The sequence below is a fragment of the Arvicanthis niloticus genome, chromosome 13 (genome assembly GCF_011762505.2).
Source record: "Arvicanthis niloticus isolate mArvNil1 chromosome 13, mArvNil1.pat.X, whole genome shotgun sequence".
NCBI lineage: Eukaryota > Metazoa > Chordata > Mammalia > Rodentia > Muridae > Arvicanthis > Arvicanthis niloticus.
This window is the reverse complement of record NC_047670.1, coordinates 17,415,485-17,431,024: the sequence shown is the minus strand read 5'-3', so window position 1 is coordinate 17,431,024 and position 15,540 is coordinate 17,415,485. Positions and strand designations below refer to the sequence as shown.

At 47.9% G+C, this 15,540-nt stretch overlaps 1 long non-coding RNA gene across 1 annotated transcript; it reads left to right on the top strand.

Moving 5' to 3' along the window:
* Positions 1 to 2,455: 2,455 nt before the first annotated feature.
* Positions 2,456 to 13,780, top strand: LOC143434057 (uncharacterized). Its single transcript, XR_013103238.1, has 3 exons — positions 2,456 to 2,611; positions 12,125 to 12,215; positions 13,432 to 13,780. It is a non-coding gene; the product is annotated as an uncharacterized LOC143434057 (long non-coding RNA).
* Positions 13,781 to 15,540: the final 1,760 nt, after the last annotated feature.

The window sequence follows — 15,540 nt, the reverse complement described above, 5'->3', positions numbered from 1 at the left end:
CAGTGTCGCACCACCAAGCAGGGGTCTTAACAGTGGAGTGTGTTCATTGGGGTCGGATAACTCCTTGGTGTGGGTGCCGGGCTACTGCCTGGGATGTCTGACCTCTGTCTACAATCAACTAGTGTGCTTCTGTGCCCCACAACCACATCAGTTAAAAATGTCTCCAGATCCTGCCAGGTGTCCCTCTGGAAAACAAAACCACGCCCATTCTGGAACCGCTGTCACAGGTGAAGCAATGCCTTACCATGCGGTGTGGTGACTCAGAGAAACGTCCGGGAAAGGATGGCACCTGGGTTAGGTCTTGAATGATGAGTAAGAATCAGTAAGGTGAAGGGAGACAGAAGCCAGTGCACAGGTAAGGACATGATGGCTTGCTTACCAGAGCTCTCTTCAGGGGACCAAGTGCATGGGTGACCCACATAATTGACAGACAGGGAAACCCAAAACCAAGCACACACCCTCTCTCTTTTCAAAATCAGTTCTGCCAAGCCTTGATTTCGGATTTATCTATTTTCTATGGCTGCCTCCAACCCCGAAAAGTAAGTGATGTCAACAGAAGAACCTCTGGGGACCAAGTGAGGTCACTTAGAGCAGACACAGTACTAGGGCAGCTCAGGATGTTTTCCTGTGACAAGGGACACAGGATAAGTCTGTTTCTTTATTGAGGAGGTGCTGGGATTTGAACCAGAATCTTTGAAAATACTAATCATGCCGGGCAGTGGTGGTGCATGCCTTTAATCCCAGCACTTGGGAGGCAGAGGCAGGTGGATTTCTGAGTTCGAGGCCAGCCTGGTCTACAGAGTGAGTTCCAGGACAGCCAGGACTACACAGAGAAACCCTGTCTCAGGAAAAAAAAAAAAAAAAAGAAAGAAAAGAAAAGAAAATACTAAATATGTACTGTACTACTGAGATACATTTTGGCCTTGCACTAATATTTTAAAGTGCTCTCATGAGTTGTTTAAAATGTATAAAAAGACTATTTAACATACAAGCAACAATTACAGTGTGCCCATAACTGCCCATGGCCAGAGACCTAGATTCTGGTGTTTAAAACCCTTTCAATGCCCCCTGGGTGATTTTGGTCCGTTTCCATTCCTAAGAGAGTAAGATATCTGTTTTCACACCCGTTCATTCAACAGACATTTCTTTAAATGTTCTACTGTTAGACTGCAGGTTAGCTTGGAATGAAGAGGCATGAGACCTTGGTGGCCTGTGACCCATTCTGACTACGTGCATATGCCACCCAGAATCTGAGGTGGGCCTGGGGATGCTGCGGTTGTAGTTTTAGTGAGGAGGAGCTGGAGGTGACGTGGAGAAGATCAAGGACAAGTTGGAACCTGCTGGCCCTCTGAGTCTGTGCTACCACATGCAACCACAAACACCCTCTGGAATGGCGGCTGCTCCTCACCAGGCTGGGCACAGCAACTCTCCCTCCCTTACATAAAGTGTTTGTCTCACATGGCCCAACTCGAGTTCATGTTCTCATGAGCTAATTACTCCCCCAACTCTTTTCACAGATGGAAAAGTGGAGGCTCAAACATGTTGACTTGTCCCAAGTCACTCAGTTTGTGCAGAAGTGGGTCAGGGTGTTTCCTGGTTGTCTCCGGTCACCCATGTCCATTGCATCATGACTTTGCCTGATAACATGCTTCCATTCACTGCTGCAGAGGCCCAAGGCGTAGAGGACCTGGAGCCTCCTAACTGCTCTAGACCGGGTGCAGGCAGCCTCCAGGGATAAGGCCCATTCAGCTCCACCGGAAAGTGGTGGCGTTTGTTTGTTTGTTTGTTGGGGCTGTAGTGTATGTGCATAATTGTTGCTTACTCAAGTTGCATACACTTGATACCGAGGGTTTACCAGTCAGCTTCCACTGCAAGTATTCATTTTCTTCGGTAAGGACTTCCCTATAAACTCAAACGATGCTTTTGTGAGCCTAGGACAGGAGGCTGGCTCTTAGCGGCTACCCCGAGGTGGACAGTGACTCTGTGTGATGTGGCAACTCTTAGTTGGTAGTGACTCTAGGCTTGAAACAGTTCCTGGCAAAGGGGGGGGGGGGAGAGGGAGAGGAGCTCTTGTGTTACAGGTTCATCATCCTTAGCAGGCACTGTGACCAGATGATCTCCACCAAGTATCAGGGCACATCCTGGGTGGTCACTGGCATTCAGTGTCACACACACACACACACACACACTAGAAGGCAGAAATATGGTCAATGGTTCTAAACCCTTCCAAACCAGTTGTGACCTCTCCCTGGCTTCTTTCAGTCATTTTACAAATATTTACTGCCTACGCCCCTGTGCCAGGTGCAGTGCTGGCCACTGCCGATCCAAAGGTGACCAGATGAGGGACTCTGTTCCAAATGTGTGTTCTAAATCTGTCTAGTAGGCAGAGATATAAAATACATAGTAACAGTACAGCGACAACAGTAAAGATGTACTCCAGCAAAGCCTGTTCATACGGTGCATAAAAAAGCCTGGCTGCCCACGGCTCTGGGGCAGGGCAAAAATACACACAGAGCCGAAGAACTCAGGCCCCTCCCTGGAACGTTTGGATGCTTTACGACTGGTCCATGCTTGACCCTACTAAGAGGACGTTGCAGGCCAGATACCTAAGGTAAGAAGGTTGAATGTGCTATGTCAGAAGCATGGGTACCAAAGGCTGCCGCATACAGTTGTGCAGGACCCAGCTTACAGGAAATGCAGGAATAAACAAAAGGAAAAGGTAACTTTTACTGCGTTTGCCCAGAGTTTGCTGGATCTGCCATCAGAAGACGTGGGGAACCGTGACCTCTTTTCTCCCCCCAACTTCTCCCACATTCCTTTCTTCCTTAAGATTTTTTGGTTTGGGTTGTTTGTTTGATTGTTTTGGTTGGTTGTTTTTTTTTTTTTTTTTTTTTTTTTTTTTTTTTTTTTTTGTATGCTTACTCTGTAATCCAGGCTTGCTTGGAACTCACAGTATTACCCAGATTCACTTAAACTCATGGCAACCCTCCTGCCTCAGCCAGAGCTGTGCGGCTGTGACCATTTCTTTGGATCTGCATGGAGATCGAGCTCCAATGTGTTGCTGTGGTTAAGGCCTGGGGCACACTTCTTGCCCAGTCAGTCGGAGTTCAGAGCAGCACAATCCTTTTGAGTCTTCATAGGAATGGGGTTTTATGCAGCTGGTGGAGGAGCTGGGTGAAGGCCCTGGAGGAAGGACAAGGGTGCAGAAGGAGCCAGGGACACTGAGGATCCCAGTCTTAAAGGGCTAGGTCCAGTGTGGGTAGAAATACCATCTGAGGGTGGGCCTGAGGCTGCCAGCCCTGGAATCAGCATTTAGGAAGAGCTGGAACACTTAGGAGAGATGGACAAGTTACAAGCTGATGATGTTCTGGGACTGTCACCTCGCTAACGGGGATCGATCGTCTTCAGGAAGGAAGAGCAACCCCTTCCGTTTTACTTTCTGGGTCACAGTCCCTCCTCCTTGAGAACCACAGGAAATGGTCTCTGGAAGAGCAGCTCCATGTGTGCCAAGGTGAAGGGTTCGACCCTTGCATTCAAGGTAAAGTCATTGGTAGAAACAGACTACGCTCACTGCACATGGAAACACAGAAGATCCTAGGCCCATGAACCACAAGCTCTCCTACTTGAGTATGGGGTGGGATGCATGCATGTGCGTGTGCGGTGTGCGTGCGCATTTGTGGTGTGTGAATTTTCAGAAGTGGCTGAAAAGCATAGTTCCCAGATCTCTTAAGGGCAAAGGGTAGGCATCTGTTTTAACAAGATCCACAGGTGATACTGGCACACAGGAAAGATGACGACCTTCTGTGCTCACAACAGAACACATAGTAATAAACTCAGCTTGAGTAGCCTACCATGGAAGTCCTCCCTCGATAGCCTGGTGTGTGGAGACACTTGAGATGGGGACCTAGGTGTTGAGGCTACCCCACATTACCTCCTCAGCCAGGCTTTGAGTTTTCTGTTCTCTATCTTGCTGTCACAACTCTTTCCAGACTTTCAGAGCAAGCTAAGAAAGTAGCTGTGTGCCCATCTCAAGCTCTCCGGTGAGTTGCTGGGTGTGGAGGGCCAGCCAGACGGCTCTCACGCTCCTACTGCCAAGGGAATGATGAGTTGGGAAATCAGGGGTATGCCCCACCCTGCAAACCCGGCTTACAGGTGACTCACACAATTGATTCGTCCCATTCTGTGATCACTACTAAAGAGCACGTATCTGACATCCCAAAGTATGTGGGCATCTATGCGGGGTACCATATGAAGCAAGTGAAAATGCTAGATGCCTGCCTTGGAGGCCTTCCCATGGGGCTCATTTACCCTCAGACACACCCATCTACCCACTCACTCCACAGAGACCTGTACCCGTTGTAAAGCTATTGACAGTGCCACCTACAGCTCCCCGAGCAAGCAGTGCAGAAGACTTGGGAAGCGTCAGGGGAGGAAGTGCCAAGAAGGCACAGTGACAGGCCCAGTGAAGGTGCTGGTCAGCACACATCCCTGCAGACAGCCCCTTCAGTGTCTGCTTGTCCTGTCCTCTAGAAGAGAGCCACAAGGTACATGGGAAGGCCTTGCCCCTACCGTCATCTTCCCTTATTGGTCAGAGTTAGCGGTGGTCTGTGGCTCTGCTCCAAGCTCCCCCTCGCTCCCCCAAAAACATTGTCAATGATATCTGCTGTTGAGTTCCATTTTCTCAGACATGAGCTTACTAGGTGAGACTACGGAAGCTGCATTTAAAACAAAGTGCCCCAGGGTCTCCCAAGCAGTTGGGCAGGGGCACACTTATGGTAAACATCGGACTAGGCCGAACGCTTGTGAGTGTGACACAGCAAGGAGAAAGAGACAGAATCGACTAATGTAGTGGGAGATATTTAAATCTCCAACCGGAATAGGACCGGTCAATGAAAGCACAACTCCGTAATTACGAATATATTCTGTAAGCCTAGATTGGGCAGATACCCCTACACTACTCTGTTCCCGGCTATGAGACCCTTATAACTTGAGAGTTTTCCAGATCCAGCATCTGTCCTTCTACCTCCTGCTTCCCAGTGGTTCTCCCCTTCATCGTCTTTCTCCTCCATTGTCTTCCTCCAGTCCTCCCTCTGCTCTCTTCCACCAGCCTTTATATCTCCACCTCCCCTTCCTCTCCCTAGGGTGCTCAGGTTGGGGGAGGCCCTGTGCTTGTATTGCACGACCTTGGCATAAATGTCTCCTTAACTTTTGTACCTCAGACTCCTACTTGCCTCACCTTCTTCAAAGCCCTGGTGTTGTCACCCAAGCCTGGCAAATAGAAAGCACTTTGGATATGTTTGATGAGTTAGTAAATACATGTATATAACGGTCTATTACTGAGTGTGAACTAAGACAAAAGGTATGGGCAACTAACTGGGTGCAAGAGCAGATCAGGCAGAAAGTGTGTCTGGAGATGGATAAACCAGTCTCTCGGTTTGCTTTGTAGTGCAATGGTAAGATGCCAGGACCATAGGAAACCTGAGGAGGAAAGGGTTCATTCCACTTCCACATCACAGACCGTCATGGAAGGAAGTCAGGGCAGAGACTGACGTCGAGGTGATGAACAGGCCATGGAGGGGTGCTCCTTACTGACTTCCTCGGCATGGCTTATTCAGCCTGTTCTCGGCTATCATTTGGAACCAGACCAGAGGTGGTCCCACCCCTTGTAGGATGGGCCCACACACATGAATCAACCATCAAGAAAATGGGACATGGGTCAGATGAAGGCATTTCCTCAACTGAGGGTCCCTCTTCCAAAATTACTTTAGCCTGTGTTAAGTTGACACAAAAACTAAGCAGCACAGATGGGACACTTGCTGTGAAAGAGACTAGCAGTCTAGGCAGCTCAGCTCTCTTGACTCTGAGAGGGACAGAGGGGGCTGGGTGGAATGAAGGGGTCTGACACGCTTTCACTAGACAGTAAGCTCCGGGAAGCAGGCATCTGCTCCGTGGGGAGGGCCCTATCCTAGACACAGCCCAGGGACAGGGCACACTTCATATTCACTTGCCAAATGACTGAAAGACAATTGCCAGGCTCAGTGTTCCAGGGAGATACACCATGTATAAGCAGTTTGATCATTGAGTCTAAGTCCAGAATAGCCAGGGTCTGTTCTTAGTACAGGTCCAACATAAAGGACCTCTAACCACCTAACCCAGTGGCCCCAGATATACTCCAGTATCAAGACCCCTGAGGAGTCACAAGAATAGCACTGACCTTCCAAGTCCCACCCGCACAGATCAAGGACCTCTGGATCTGTATGAGGGGGTCTGTATATATCTGGATGTCTCAAGTTTACGGTCTCCTAGGCTTAGCAACTCTCACTGAGGCTTGGGAAAGTCCCAAAACCTTATATCACAAAGAAGAGGAGGAGGAAGAAGAGGGAAGGAGGAAGAGGACGAGGAGGGAGGAAGAAGAGGAGGAGGGAGGAAGAAGAAGAGGAGGAGGAGGAGGAGGAGAAAGAAGAAGAGAGAAAATGAAGGAGAGGAGGAGAAGGAGAAGGAGAAAAAGAAGAAGGGAAACCTGATTTTAGAGCCAGGCTTGTTAATACATATCTGTAATCTCAGGATTTGGAAGGCTAAGACAAGAGCATTGCAAGTTCAAGGCCACCTTTTGCTATATAAAAACAGAAAAACAAAACCTTCATTTGCTATTTGGGGGTTAGGATGTAAATTCAGTTGTAGAACACTTGCCTAGTATTCTTGAGGCTGTGGGTCCCATACCAGGTACTTCAAATAAGAGAAGGAAGGGGGAACCGGAAGGCTGGGCAACACCCTATCTTATTGTTATGAAAATAAAACCTCTGCCCACTCGAATTCTTGTCCCTCCTTGCCAACTGCCGCTGGGTTGAAACCCAGATCTCAGCACGTGCCAGGAAAGTACTGATAACCCTCTGTGGATCCCCAGTTTTTTGATGTACCCCAGATCTTCTAGCTCTCCCCAACAACTGAGGAGTCTGGGAAGTTTAAATAGGTCCAAAAGATGGACCTGTGATTTGGGGCTGACGATACCATGGACCTACAGGGTCTCACTGTGTAGTCCAGGCTGGCTTCAAGCTCAGGGCAATCCTCCTGCAGTAGCCTCTCCAGTGCTGAGATGACAAGTGTGACTTGACACCTGGCTGTGCCATCCTTCAGGTAACCAAGGAATGACAAAGGGCGGAACCGGAGCAGCTCCAACTCAGATGCCTCTCTTGATTTAAAAAAGAAGGAAACAGCCGATTGCTTTATCCCGCTAGACACTGTCCACGCTTCTTCAGTTCTTAAGTGTGAAGCAGTGGCTAAATATGAGCTACAGGGAATCAGGTGTTGTCTTAAAGAGCATTGCCTCTAGGAGGGGTCAGGTTTCAGAAGCGCTGGCTCCGCCCCCTGCTCCCCAGGGAACTGCAGCGGAGGCTGCTAAGCCCTGCAGGGACTGGGACCACCATACTCCTCTTAGTAGGTTTCGGGACCTCACCTGTACCCAGGTGACTGGGAGAAGAGCCTCCCTGTGGGAGGATTACGTAAATACTGTTTGGAAGTGATTTATTTCTTGGCCTGTGTTTAACCTTCATTTAACTGGCCCTAATTTACGTTACTAATTGATGCTCAGGTTCGGGAAGACCCCCCATTCTAGGTTTGCAGTCTGCTGAAAAGTGATTCAGGTGACAGGGCAGGTGGCTCCTCACACAGACTTGGAGGATCTGGGTTCTCCACAGAAGCAATGCTGTGTATGTGTTTAGTTCCACCGCAGAGCTAACATCACTGCGCGGAAGCTTCAGACAGACTTCCTCCTCTTGATGCAAAGAAAAACTTTCGAACAATTACAACCAAAATAAAATAAACACAGGTGAGGGTGTAGCTCGGATACCAGGAGCATCCGAAAGGCCGTGGGTTTGATCCCTCACACTGCAAATGACTCTCTGGGGGTGCCTGGCATCTGGGTTTAGTAAGGCAGAGGGCCAGGCCGATGGGGAGAAGTGAGATGTGGCTCGTTTTCTTTCCCAGCCAGAGGAGTTCCAGCCAGGACTCTGGGACTCTGAATGTTTGGGCTGTAAATATATCTGCAGACTCCCTACCCACATGCAGAGATGCTTTCTCAGACCGAAATAAAGCAAAGGGCTTTCTGCATGTGAAGACCTGTCACAGAGCACGTCCAAGGATTGCAACAGGGCCTTGCAATGCAGGGTACGCACAGGAACGAAGTTACAAAACCGAGGCAGCATTGCGCATGCTCATAGGGCCTCTGCGAGCTAATGTCTGGAGCAGAGCCCTGGCTTAATGGAGATCATTAAAATGACTGTACCTTAAAAAATTAGTAGTCCCCCTCTGAGGACACAGTCATCAGACTGCAGCTAAAATGACTCTGAAAACTGCCTGCTACTTAAGTTTGGAAACTTGGTTAATGTGCCCACCTTTCCAGGCACAGGGCTTAGTTCCACCGTTTTTAATAGCATAGTCAAATACAAGGTACAATAGTTTGTATTAGATAGTGTCTTAGTTAGGGTTTTACTGCTCTGAACAGACACCATGACCAAGGCAACTCTTATAAGAACAACATTTAATTGGGGCTGGCTTACATGTTCAGAGGTTCAGTTTGTTATCGTCAAGATGGTTATGGCAAGAGCATGGCAGCTTCCAGGCAGGCATGGTACAGGAGGAGCTGTGGGTTCTGTGCCTTCATCTGAAGGCTGCTAGCAGAATACTGACTTCCAGGCAGCTAAAATGAGGGTCTTAAAGCCCACACCCACAGTGACACACCTACTCCAACGGCCACGCCTTCTAATAGTGCCACTCCCTAGACTGAGCATATACAAACTATCACAGATAGTATATGCTTTACAGTGTGCACGCACTCCTTCATGCTGTGTCTATGAGGACACATGACATAAGCATATGTATATTCATAATTAATCAAGTGTTTAACTCTGTGAAGGCAGGAAATTGAATACATTCATGAATAAGGTGCCTTGCCTGTAATCCCAGCACTTAGGACATGAGACCTGAAGGATCAAGTGTTTGACAACTCCAGCTACACAGTGAGTTACAGCCCAGCCTGGGTTGTATGAGACCCTGTCTCAGTAAACAACAGACAAACAAAAAGCCAAAAATAGGTGTTTACAAACAAATCACTTCTAAAATTGTTCCCTGTTAAAGCGTCAGTCCTGGAATCCCACCACTCCCGCTCCTGTTGGGACTGGGTCTCTGTAAGGACATCAGCACTGTTCTAACAAATCAGTCAATGCAACATAGATAGCATATGAACTGCCTGAAAAAGCTAGGAAGTCCTACTGGAGAGCTGACTGACTCTCTAACAGACACTGAAGGAGACATGTGGAGCATGTCATATGCACATCAACGGAAATATCCAACAATAAAGAGGCTTAATACTGAGAAGTTCTTAAGTGTTTTGTAAAACAGATGTACAAATAAGTTTTTCAGCGACAGTGTCCCACTATGTAGTCCAGGCTGTCCTGGAAGACACTGTGTAGCCCAGGCTATCCCAGAACTTACTGTGTAGCCTCAAAGTTACAGTCCTCCTGTTTCAGTCCCCTTAGGGCTAAGATTCCAGGTGGGCCATGACACCTGGATGAAATCTGCCTCTTAGGAGACAGTGTTTCACAAGTCTATGTAAAGCAGAAAATGTTAGAAAACACAATTTTGTCAGGAAATATAAACTGAGGCTTGGAAATGTAGCTTGGTAAATGCCAGCATGGCATACATGAGGTTCGAGGCCCAGTGCTGAAAACAAAGGACTGACTGACTTGTTCTTTAGGAGTTATCACACAGATTTGCTAAATCTCAGAACACTCATGTCAGTGTCTTTGAGTTTCATAGTTCAGCAGAAAGTTTTTATCAAACTTTTTCCTCACTGATTAATATATATATTTTAACATATATTATATATATTAAATTTATATATAATTAAATAATATATATTAATATTAAAGCAGTTCATATTCAGTGCCCCTGCCTGGTAGCAATTATCTTAGCATGTGGAAAGCGGGAGGGAGTGTTGAGCCAGAACTGGGAATGCTCCTTAGCCGTTTAGAGGAAGAGAAGAGAAAGAGGCCAGCTGTCTCTCCGTGCTCCTGTGACGTGGACGGGGAAGGGGATTCTTTTTACCTTCTCCAAAGTCTCATTTTTAGTTGTGTGTGTCCATGTGGAGGTATGTGCCTGTGTGTGCAGGTACCCTAGGAGGACCTAGAGTTATGGGTAGTGTGAACCACAAGAAGTGGGTGCTAGTATCTGAACTCTGGTCCTCTGTTGTTAGAGATTGGTTCCAATGATGTCTCAGTTAAATTTGGCTCCCAAAGGCCATGTTCCCAGATGCTGAGGGTCCAGCCTCCAGCTGGATTTGATTGACAATAAAGAATTGCTGTACAGCCAATGTCTGAGCAGGTACTAAGGTGGGACCTGGAGATTTGCACTGACTGGGACCCAAGGAAAAGAGGAAAGGAAGCAGAGACTACCACAGTAGGGAAGAAGAACCACCAGGCATAAAGGCCTGCGGACATGTGAGAATCAGGGAAAGTGGCCGCAGGGGACACTTCCCCAATTGTGTTTGGGGTAGCAGAGATGAAATCGAGATTTTAAAAGATGTTCACTCACAAGTACCACAGGGGAGTGTTTGCTAGCGGGAAGGATTAGAACTGCCCAGCCTTTGAGCTAGTTAAGGCATATTAAAATTAACTGGTGTGTGTGTGTGTGTGTGTGTGTGTGTGTGTGTGTGTGTGTGTGTGTATTTCATTCTCAAATCCAAAAGGCTCTGGCTGGAGGGTGACCAGCCCAGAGCACAAAGTGCTTTAACTAATTACAGCTACACTCTGCAAGAGTGCACTCCTAACCACTGAGCTACCTCTCCAGCCCCAAGATGTTTCTTCTTGGGAGAAAGCCCAATTACTAGAGCACTTTAACTAGAATCTTCCTGGAATAGTTTGTGGGGCCCCTGAAACTGCAGAGCAATTCTCAAGTCAGACATAGGAACTGTCGGTCACCTTGACTTTGAGCCACCATTTAATGGATTCTTGGGATTTCAGAACTAAGAAACCACCCTCAGGGCAAAAAAGAACGGCTTTCCAGGCAAAAACCAAGTTGTTTGTGGTCAAACACATTTGCAGGGCAATTCCTTTATTTTGTAGGTAAGAAAACTAGAAGGAAAATAGATAAATAACCTCAGGCAACTTTACTTTTACCGTGTAGGCTATTAAAGGCTTCATTTTAACCAAGACCCCAAGCTTCTAACCCTTGAGCTGTTGTTCTTGTCTGGAATGCAGCATATCTGAGGGGCGTCATCTGTGTGGGCTTCTTGTTATTCCTGTTGTTGTTTTGTTTTGTTTTGTTTCTGAGACAGGAACTGGTGTAGCCCAGGCTGACCTTGAGCTCCTGGTATAGCCCAGGCTGGCCTTGAACTTGGGCCAATGTTCTCTGGAGTGCGGATATCATAAGATTTTGATCATCGTTGTGCCTAGCAATACCTGGGAAATTTTATTAACTTCTGATTTCCGGACTAAACTGGTCTAACGTGGGGATTGTGGAAGGAGCCCAGATAGCAAGGTTGGAATACAATGCTAATGTTTGCAGTGGGTTCCACATTTCCATGTCACCTCCCTCTACGGAAGCGAGAGTCTTCGGGCTGTTTCCCCACAATGAATCTTATTTCTCCTCTGCCGTTCTGACAGGGATCAAAGCCAAATGCTTGACAGGCAGAGGTCAGTGCACTCAGACTCTAGGTCTGGGCAGTGGACAGAGGTGGGGGAGAGGAGAAGGGAGAAAACCCACTTAGCAGCTACCAAGTGTGCTAAGCCTGCTGACAACACACCAGTCAGTGGGCCTAGTGGCCAATCATGCCAGGAAGCTAGCCTGGCTCCTGCAGCAGCCACGGTCCCCAGCTGAAGCTTCAACGCACACTCTCAGGCTTGGAGTCTATCTTGGAGCAGCAGAAGCTAACCACCCTAAGTTCCAGCTAATGACTAGCACCGAAAAACATACAGGGCTGGGCTGAGAACAACGCCTTTGCCTTCAGTTGCTCTCCATCCGTTGTGTGTGTGTGTGGGGGGGGGGGGGGGTGGTCATTCCACCTGGGTAGGAGTGTTGGCTCCCCAACCAGCCAAGGTGCTTGGTGAAAGACATTTTCCCCTCTTTGTAGGTGCCTTAGTGATTCCTGCTGGAAGTCCCAGCACTCAGGAGGCAGAGACAGGAGGAGCTCTCCTGAATTCAAGACCAGTTTGCTCTACATGGTGAGTTCCAAGCTGGGCAGGGTTACGAAGAGAGACCCTGTCTCAGAAAAACAAAATAGACAAACTTTTCTTTTGTTAAATGTGATTAATCCAATGAGAGCAGCCTATTGCAGAAATCTCAGGCCTATTTTGTGTTCTTGTGTTGGCTACTGAGCCCATGATGGTAACTGCAATGCTGTAACACTCTGCCACCAGGCTGCACATGCTGCCACTGGGCTACAGACTCTGCCACCGAGCTACATACTCTGCCACCAGGCTAAACCATCAGCCCTTTTGACATTTCTTTCTTTAAATTATTTTATTTTGTTCTGTTTTGTTTTTCCAAGACATGGTTTCTCTGTGTAGCTCTGGCTTCCTGGAACTTACTCTGTAGTCCAGGCTAGCCTCAAACTCAGAAATCGGCCTCACTCTGCCTCACAAGTGCTGAGATTAAAGGCGTGTGCCACCACTGCCCAGCTAATAATTTTATTTCTATGTATTTGTTTACTCTGTGCATGCAAGAAAGCACAGGTGCCACCATGTACATGTGTAAGTCAAGCCTTCAGGGCTTGATTTTCTCCTACCTGGTACTTATATTTTTTAAATTATTTATTTTTATGTACCTTAGTGTTTTGCCTGCATATATGTCTGTCTGTATGAGTGTATCAGATCCCCTAGAACAGGAGTTACAGACAGTTGTGAGCTGCCATGTGGGTCCTGGGAATTGAACTCAGGTCCTCTGGAAGAACGCTGTTCCTCTTAACCACTGAACCATCTCTCCAGCCCATGTGCTTGTATTTGTAATATCAAATAATTTGACCTAGCTCATGCTGTTAGGCTTGGTGGCAAGGGCTCTTACCCACTGACTTACCTATCACACTGGGCCTCCAGTCTTGTCTTTAATTTTTTTTTTTTAAAATTTTTAGTGAGAGTCTTAGGGAATTTCCCAGGCTGGCTTTGATTCAAATGCAGGCCTCGGCCTCGAAGTTTTGATCCTCTTGCCTCAGTCTCCCTAGTAGCAGGGGTTACCAGGCCTGATTGGTTCTCCCTCTCCCTCTCCTCCCTCTCCCTCTCCCTCTCCCTCTCCCTCTCCCTCTCCCTCTCCCTCTCCCTCTCCCTCTCCCTCTCCCTCTCCCTCTCCCTCTCCCTCTCCCTCTCCCTCTCCCTCTCCCTCTCCCTCTCCCTCTCCCTCTCCCTCTCCCTCTCCCTCTCCCTCTCCCTCTCCCTCTCCAGCCAGTTCGATCTCCTAGGCTACGTCCCCTGAATTCTCCTGAGAGGCTGTGGTGGAAACCTCCTGGAGAACTCAACAATAGCAGATACTAATCACAGTCTGCCTTGGGATGAGGAGTCTCATGCCATCACTGGGTCAGTTCCTTGACAGATGGGGGCAAGGTTCCTCATCCTTTAATCAGAAGAGACTTCATCATATACAAAACGTGAAGCAGGTGTCTGCCTCATGCTGCAGGGCACTGGGCATGGGTGCCTACCACCACTCTCCTGCACAGTCACTGGGAAAACTTCATGTGATTGTACTTGCCAACCCAAGTCGGCACAGGGATCCGAAAGCCGAACACTTCAGGCACACCTAGCCTCTGTTTGCTCTCACCCACTTGGTGGTAGCTTTGGGGGTGGGGGTATTGAGAGGGCCACACTGCTTCCCTGAGAGGAGGCACCAGTTGATGCCCTTTCCAACAGTGATGGAGGGTTCTTAGCTGCATTGTTCTCTCCTTTCTAATGTGAGCCACTTCTAGACAGAAGCTGAGAAGAGTTGGGAGCAAATCAATCATCTGAGGAAATACCTACTAGAGCCACCAGCAAGGGGCTGCACTGAAGAACTGTGCTGGAGGGAGCCAGCTGACCTGCAAGGCCAAGAGGCGTGACATAATTCCTACTGCAAACACGAAATAGTTCCGGGTGTGGTCATCCATGTCTGTAATCCCAGAATTTGGGAGACTGAGCCAGGATGATTAGCATGTATGTGTTTGAGGCTGGGCCTGCAAAGTGAAAACCAGACCAGTCAATGCTACATAGCAAGACTCTCAAAACAAAACAAACAGAAGAAAACTGCAGAATGCTCTTTTCTGCATACGATTACTTAGCTCTCCCCCTACTTCCAGAAAGGATCTCTTTCAGTCTTTGCCCCCACTCTCTGTGCTTGACTGGCTTGGTCAGAGCATTATCTTCCTTGTCTGTAGCCAGTCTTCAGCATAGCAGAAAAGGAGAGAGATGGATGCAAGACCAGAGTGTTCTACTGAGCAGAATCCTGCCTCACAGAAAGTCCTGCCTCCCTTCTACTCAATAAGCATTATCAGGCCAGAGGATCAGGCAGAACACTGACCATATTGACAGTAACAACAATTGTAAAGTACTTTGAACCCCAGCTATCACAGCTCAGGGATTGCCTAGGATCCCATGGGATGGAAATGCAGAATCATGGGAGCTGACCTGGACCCATTAAATGAGAATCTGCTTCAAAGTTGGACTTGGTTGAGCACATCTGTAATCCCAGCAACTTGGCCAGCAGAGACAGGAGAATCTCAAGGTCCAGGCCAGCCTGAATATAGTGAGACCCTGTCTTAGTTAGGGTTTTATTGCTGTGAACAGACACCATGACCAAAGCAACTTTTGTTTTGTTTTGGTTTGGGTTTGGGTTTTTGTTTGTTTGTTTTTTGTTTGTTTGTTTGTTTGTTTTTCGAGACAGGGTTTCTCTGTATAGCCTTGGCTGTCCTGGAACTCACTCTGTAGACCAGGCTGGCCTCAAACTCAGAAATCCGCCTGCCTCTGCTTCCCAAGTGCTGGGATTAAAGGCGTGCGCCACCACCGCCCAGCCCAAAGTAACTCTTATAAGGACAACATTTAGTCAGGGTTGGCTTACAGGTTCAGAGGTTCAGTTCATTATCATCAAGGTGGGAGCATGGCAGTGTCCAGGCAGGCATGGTACAGGCTGAGCTGAGAGTTCTACATCTTCATCTGAAGGCTGCTAACAGAATACTGCCTTCCAAGCAGCTAGGATGGGGAATCTTAAAGCCCACACCCACAATGACATATCTACCTCAAGAAGGCCATACCTTTTAATCGTGCTACTCCCTGGGCTAAGCATATGCAAACCAACACAGACCCTATCTCAAAAACCCCCAGGACCTGTATCTAGTGGAGGGATCCAGCCCTTACCCAGAATGCACAAGGCCTGGAGATCATTTCTAGCACAGAAATCAGTCACAGGCAGAGGAGGGACTATCTGCTTTTGCAAGACCCACAAGATATTTAGAGTCCATATAGGCTCAAGAAACCATGCTTCTGTATTTACCAAAAAAATTTCCTCAACTGATTGTTTTAAACTCTTCTC